Raw genomic sequence first — 6543 nt, forward strand, 5'->3', positions numbered from 1 at the left:
TGATCTTTGTTTATGCTTCATATAGGATGCTGTGATGATAGATTGAGGTAGTGACCCCCCTTTAAAGATAGGAAGGACACTGGGGTGTCTTAGGAGATTGCTGGTAGCCCTTGGAGTAAGTTAATGGAAGAACTTTAGGATGAAAGAAGAGGCTTTCTAGTTTTCATTATTTGGGAAGAAGCTGAAAGGGAGGTTCTATAGGGGAGAGGTGGACGGCAGGCTTTGGAATCAAACAGACTTACTTGTGCACAAGAGTCATGATGCTGTGTTATGCTTTATTTAGTTATTTGTTTATTATTTGTTATGTATGTGGTATGTATGTGTGTGTGTGTGCGCTTGCCCATGTGTGCATGTGTAGAGACCAGAGGTGGAGGATGGGTGACTTCTCCTATCACCCTACACCTTAATTTTTGAGACAGGATCTCCTACTCAACTTGGAGCTCATGGATTGATGAGACAGATTTACCCACAAGCCCCTGAGATCCTCCTGTCTTTGACTCCCTAATGCTGAGATTCTAGGCACATACTGCCCAACCTGGCTTTTTCCAGGGAGGCTGGGGTTCCAACTCAGGTCCTCATGCTCATGTAGTATTTTTCCCACTGAGCCATCATCACCCTAGCCCACTGCATTGTGTTTTTGTGATGATGAACTGAATTAGAAATTTCAAGCTCCCTGCACATGCCAAGAAATAAGGCAACTCACCTCTTTGGGGCTCTTGAATAGTTCCAATTTATTTCTAAGAATTACTGAATTTAAAGAGATTGCATTAGGATCTTCTACTCAAACAATAAATATGTAGTTCAGATCCCAAGTTTTCTATAAGTGATGCAGTCTCTAGTGCAAAAGAAATTGAAATCCAGTTGGTGCCTCTCTGTGAAAGTTTCCTGAGCACCCATGTTGGTCATTTTACGGAATAGAGACTGTGGCTCCCATGAACACACCTCCCTGTAACACAGCAGCAGCAATATTATTTCTTTCCTGCTCTCTTTCCATGATTACCTTTCTTTGTTTACAGAAGGGCCTTTTCAAAAACCTCTGCTGCTCCACTCTCTGGGAAGATGGGAGGCTAGTTCCCAATGGGAGAAATGTAGCCTTCTGGATGCTTTAAGTTCTCAGCATCAGGAAGATCTAGCTGGATCTGGAGGGACAGAGCAGAAAGGCACAAAAATTTAGATTCAAAATGAAAGTTGCAAATGAGCTGCTAAACATATACTTCTATTGCCCCTGCCTTCAAAGATCGTTAGTACTACATATAGTTCATCACCATTAGAATCTATAAACTAGTCAAGTGGTATGGCATATGAATCTCAGCACCTAAAAGGCTGAGCAGGAGGATCCCTAGTTCAAGTCCAGCCTAAGCTACACAGCAAGACCTTGTCTCAAAAACCAAAATCAAACTATGCCAAGACCTAGAGCCTAGCATATTCTGATAGTCAGCAATCCTTTACTATGAAGGTTTAGATTGTAAATATCTTTTAGGCCTTGTAGGTGTTAAAGTCTCTGTACCGACTAGTCAACTCTGCTGCAGACAATACAGAAATGGACATCTGTGGCTGTGTTCCAATAAAACTTTATTTATAAAAAAACATTTGGCCAAATATATTTGGCCCATGGGCCACAGTTTATTAACCCCTGGGTAAAATGCTTATACTGGTCAAAATCTATAGATTTAAAGGGACCTTAGATGTCATCTCATTTCATTTCTTCCTTCTTGGGATGAGGTAGCAGTCTTTATTTGAGAGAAAAAAATGACTTTCCCAAGAGACATACCATGGAGCCCTAGGAAATCCTGGGTTTGGAGTCAGAGGACCAGTTGCTTTTTGGGAATGCCAAGTGTGACTTTGGGCAAGTTACTCCATTTCTTTTGGTTTTTATATTATGAGCCATATGTAAATGTTGGTTACAATGGAACTTATGCCTCACAGGGCTGTTGGAAGATTTAAATGAAGTAACACAGAAGAACACCCTGAATGGGGCCAGCACGAGCAGGACCCAAAGCAAGTGCTTGCTCAATCATAGCACATGGATGGCTCAGTGGCTCCCTCCCTCCCTCCCTCCTTCCCTCCCTCCTTCCTTCCTCCTCCCTCCCTCCCTCCCTCCCTCCCTCCCTCTTTCCTTTCTAAATGCACAGCTCACAGCTAAGTTCATTAGCAAACACTCTTAAGTATTCACTATGTGTGAAGTCCTTTGATGGAATCCACCAAAGCCCAACTCCCACCATCCTGGCTGGCAGCTTCCTTTCTAGAAATCCCTTCCCTCTCTAAACCCTTACTCCCCAAACTTGTTGCTATTAGCCACTTAGCCAGGGAAATTCCTAAGGGCAGATATTCTTTTCCTTTTCATTCAACAACCCACATCCTTCTGCTGGGTCATTTTTAGAAATAGGGTGTTTCCAGTAGCTTGTAAAAGATTAAATTAAAAACCGGCAGTCTAGTATGATATTAAACTAATAAATACTACACCTAGCACTGTGAGTCTTTACTCCATAATAGCCCTTGCTGCTTTTTCCTTCTGCAGCACCTGGGAGAAATGAGACTGGCAGTGGGCCCAGCACACACTGGGCACTCCACGAGTGTTTATCTCAGTATACAGTAGGTACTCCACTAATGTTTATTGAAAAAGTGATATGGGATAGGATGAAGTGCTAAAAAATAAGTAACAGCTTTTACTAAAATTTCTTAGAATCTGTCTTCAGATTAATATTAAAATAAGTTCTGAGTTGACAAGATGGCTCAATGGATAAAGGCATCTGCCACTGAGCCTGACAACCTGAGTTTGATTTCTGGGACTCTCAAGGTGAAAGGAGAGAACTGACTCCTTCAAGCTGTCCTCTGAATTCCACATGTCAGCCATGGCACCCATGAACCCACATACATACACATGCACACAAAATAAATAAAATGTAACAAAAATAAGTTCTAACGAGGCACATTGCTGTATTACTTTCTACACTTTTTCCTTCTCTCAAATCTATAATCTAGGCAGTGTCATTCCCAATTTAATGGGGAGAAAATGGAAGCTCCTAGAAGGTAAGGGTTGACCTAAGAACATAAAAATGGCTAAGGATCAGAACTTGGGATTTGTACCACTCCTAATGCCATGGTAAGTGCTAATTTTGGGGCTTTTGCTCCTTCCAAGCCTCCACACAACCAAACCAAGGGGAGCAGTCATGAGAGAGTTGGGGAGGGAAGGAGGGATAGATGGAGAAAGGAAGAGAGAGGGAAAAGGAGGGAGGAAAGGAGGGAGAGAGAGATGAGAAAGAGAGAGAGACATCAGTCTTTCCTGTCAGAGAAGATGTCTGACAGAAAGAGCTATATAATACCCACAATTTACAAACAGGTTTCTCTTCCAGTGTCATCCTCAATAGAGGCCTGTGAGGAAGGCAGTCAATAATTGACATATGAAACTAAGGCTTAGAGAGGAAGAACAGACCCCTGAAGGTGCCAGAGCCACACCCTTCTGACCAAAGCCTTCTTCATCTAGACCCCAGTGTCCTCTCTGATATTGCTAATGACAGGTTGAGCACAAAGCTCAGCCCAGGGATGGGTACAAGGAGGTGCCCTACTGCACTCCTGATGTCATGTTCCCATGAGAGAATAGTTTTTTTGTTTTTTCGTCTCTTCAAAAGGTGCCAGGAAAGCACTCATTCTATGAGTTCAGCACCTCTACCCACTCGATGTTACCCTATGTCTTCCCCTCTAAAGTCTCTTCCACTCCAACCCTAAAGTTCTTAATTCTGAGCAACAGGCCCTGCTCCTGTAAGGTAACTATAATTCTAGTGCTGGGAAGGTAGAGCTGGGAGGATCCCTGGGGCTTACTGGTCAGCTAGGCTTGTCTAGTCAGTGAGCTCAAAGATACCTGACATCAGCCTTCAGCCTCTATATATGCACATATAGTTAAGGGCATCTACATACATACACAGACACACACACACAGACACACACACACAGAGACACACACACATTCAACTGGGAAAGCAGAGAAATTCTGGAGGGCTCGGGACCCTTGAAAGATAAAGAGGACTCCAGTATCAATAAAAAGCCATACAGCATTTCATGCAAAAAATAAAAGCTAGCCGGGTTTGGTGGCACACGCCTTGATTCCAGCACTTGGGAGCCAGAGGTAGGTGGATCTCTGTGAGTTCAAGGCCAGCTTGGTCCCCATAGTGAATCCTGTCTCACAAAGATCAAATAAATAAATTAAAAATAAAAGCGAAGCAACTTAGCTGTGAAGTAGGTGAGACGTGATGGGGATGGAGGTCCAGCTGACTGTGTAGACCAGGGAGGATCTTGCTAAGAAATATAGGGTCTTACTAGAAAATAAGGACAGAGCTGATGGTGACAAACACTGACAGCCAGGCCTGGGGTTCTGGACTTCTCTCCTTAGTTAATGAATAATCTCTGAAAGTTTTCAAGAAGGTGTGTACCATTATTTATTTTTAAAGAATGCTTTTAGGCTGGGCGTGGTGGTGCATGCCTTCAGTCCCAGAACTCAGAAGCAGAGACAGGCAGATCTCTGAGACTGAGGCCAGCCTGATCTACATAGCAAGTTCCAGGCCAACTGGGGCTACAGGGAGACCCTGTCTCAAAAAAAAGAAAAGAAAAGAAAAAAAAGGATGGTTTTAGGAGCTGGGCATGATGGCACACACCTGTAATTCCGGCACTTGGGAGGTAGAAGCTGGAGGATCAGGAGTTCAAGGCTAGCCTTGGCTACATAGAGTTTCAGGTTAGCTTGGGATTTATGAGACCCTGTCTCACAAAAACAAAACCAAGAATGCTTATAATGTTAGTAATTACAATAGTGACTGTTAGGTGCATCCATCTCTGCGCTAAGATTTATATTGTTCTCTTATGTGATCCTTATAGTGATCTGAAGTTCCTCTCATTCCTTTGGTTTTACAAAAATGAATAAAGTGACAGCATGGGACAATGCTCTCTGGCTCTTCCTTTTTCTGGAGTTAAAATGCTGGGATTCAGACTTCAGATTCACTAACTACATATGTGAAATTTATTCAGCCTCTCTAGGTCTCAGAGTTTCCATCTTTAAAATGGGAGCAGCAAGGGCTAGAGTGATGGCTGTCAGTAAAGAACTTGCTGCATGAGCATGAGGAACTGAGTTTGGATCCCTAGCACACATGTAAAAAGCCAAGCATAGATGTGCATGTTTGTACTCTCGGCGCAGGGGAGCGCATAGCCAGCCAGCCTAGCCAATCGCTGAACTCCAGCTTCACTCAGAAATCCTTCTTCCCCCACTGCCCCCCAAAAGGGTGGAGATTGATAGAGGAAGGCACTCCATATTGAACTCTGGCCTCTACACACACATGCATGCACATAGAACACTCCCACATCAACATCCATGCACACACAAAATAATAATAAATAAAATCTAAAACTTTAAAAGCAAAGCCAGCTGTAGTGATACACACCTTCAGTCCCAGCATGTGGGATACAGAGGCAGGTGGATTTCTGTGAAATTGAAGCCAGCCTGATCTACATGGTGAGTTCCAGGTCAGCTGGGCCTGGACCCTGTCTCAAAAACAAAACAAACAAACAAAACAAAAAAACAAACCCAAACTTAAATGCAGATAGCAATAAGATCCACATAATAAGGAAGCTGCAGAGAGGTCATGAGTCAGTGCACGTAAAAGGATTAGAAAACAAGTGTCAAGATTACAGTGATTCCCAGCACCCACATGGCGGCTATGAACCGTCCTTAACTCCAGTTCCAGGGGAATCCGAAACCCTATTTTGACCTCCACTAATTACATGACGTGGGTGCACTCACATACATGCAGGCAATATACTCATACACATAAAATAATAAATAAAATATTTTTTAAAAAAAGATTACCCAAGGTGGTGCATATACAGGCAGAGTGACCCAGGAGGTGGTTTGGTAGAGACACACCAGGCAGGAGGTGGCCAACGTCTGCTGGCAGGACAGGCAGTTAAAAAAGAAGTCTCAGCACCTCATTCTCAGTACGTGTGCTAATTAACCTAGGTCATGCAACCACTGCATTAATATGTTATGTGCATTATAAAATAACATAAAAATTAAAAGGGAACAAACACATGTAAACAAGACTTCAGATTTCCCTCCTGTCTTTCTGAATATCTTCTTGCTACTTCAACTTGGGGACATCTATTCTCATGCACAGAATTATCACATTCTTCTGCATTGCTTTTTAAGGTTATTATGTGGTTAGCATACAAAGTAATGGGCTTCATTATGGCATTTTTCATACATAGGTGTCATTATTTTCTTTGCCAGGTTTTACTTTATTTTCAGACAAACAGAAATCTAGGTAAAGGTTATCAGATAGCTGCTTCTCAAGATTTTTGTAAGATTTTCAAAAAGAGTAAAGGGAAATTGATTAGACGTAAAGGAAATATAAGGGGAAGGGGGAAAGAAATGTAAGGGAGATGTTGAGAAAGGGAGACATGGCAATAAATGTAAAAGAAAGACAAAAGCAGGAGATAGGGAAGGGAAAATAAAGAATTAAAAGACAGGAAGAGGGGAAGAGAGACAGGGAGGAGAGAGAA

This window comes from Nannospalax galili, unplaced genomic scaffold (genome assembly GCF_000622305.1).
Source record: "Nannospalax galili isolate Female #2095 unplaced genomic scaffold, S.galili_v1.0 scaffold363, whole genome shotgun sequence".
NCBI lineage: Eukaryota > Metazoa > Chordata > Mammalia > Rodentia > Spalacidae > Nannospalax > Nannospalax galili.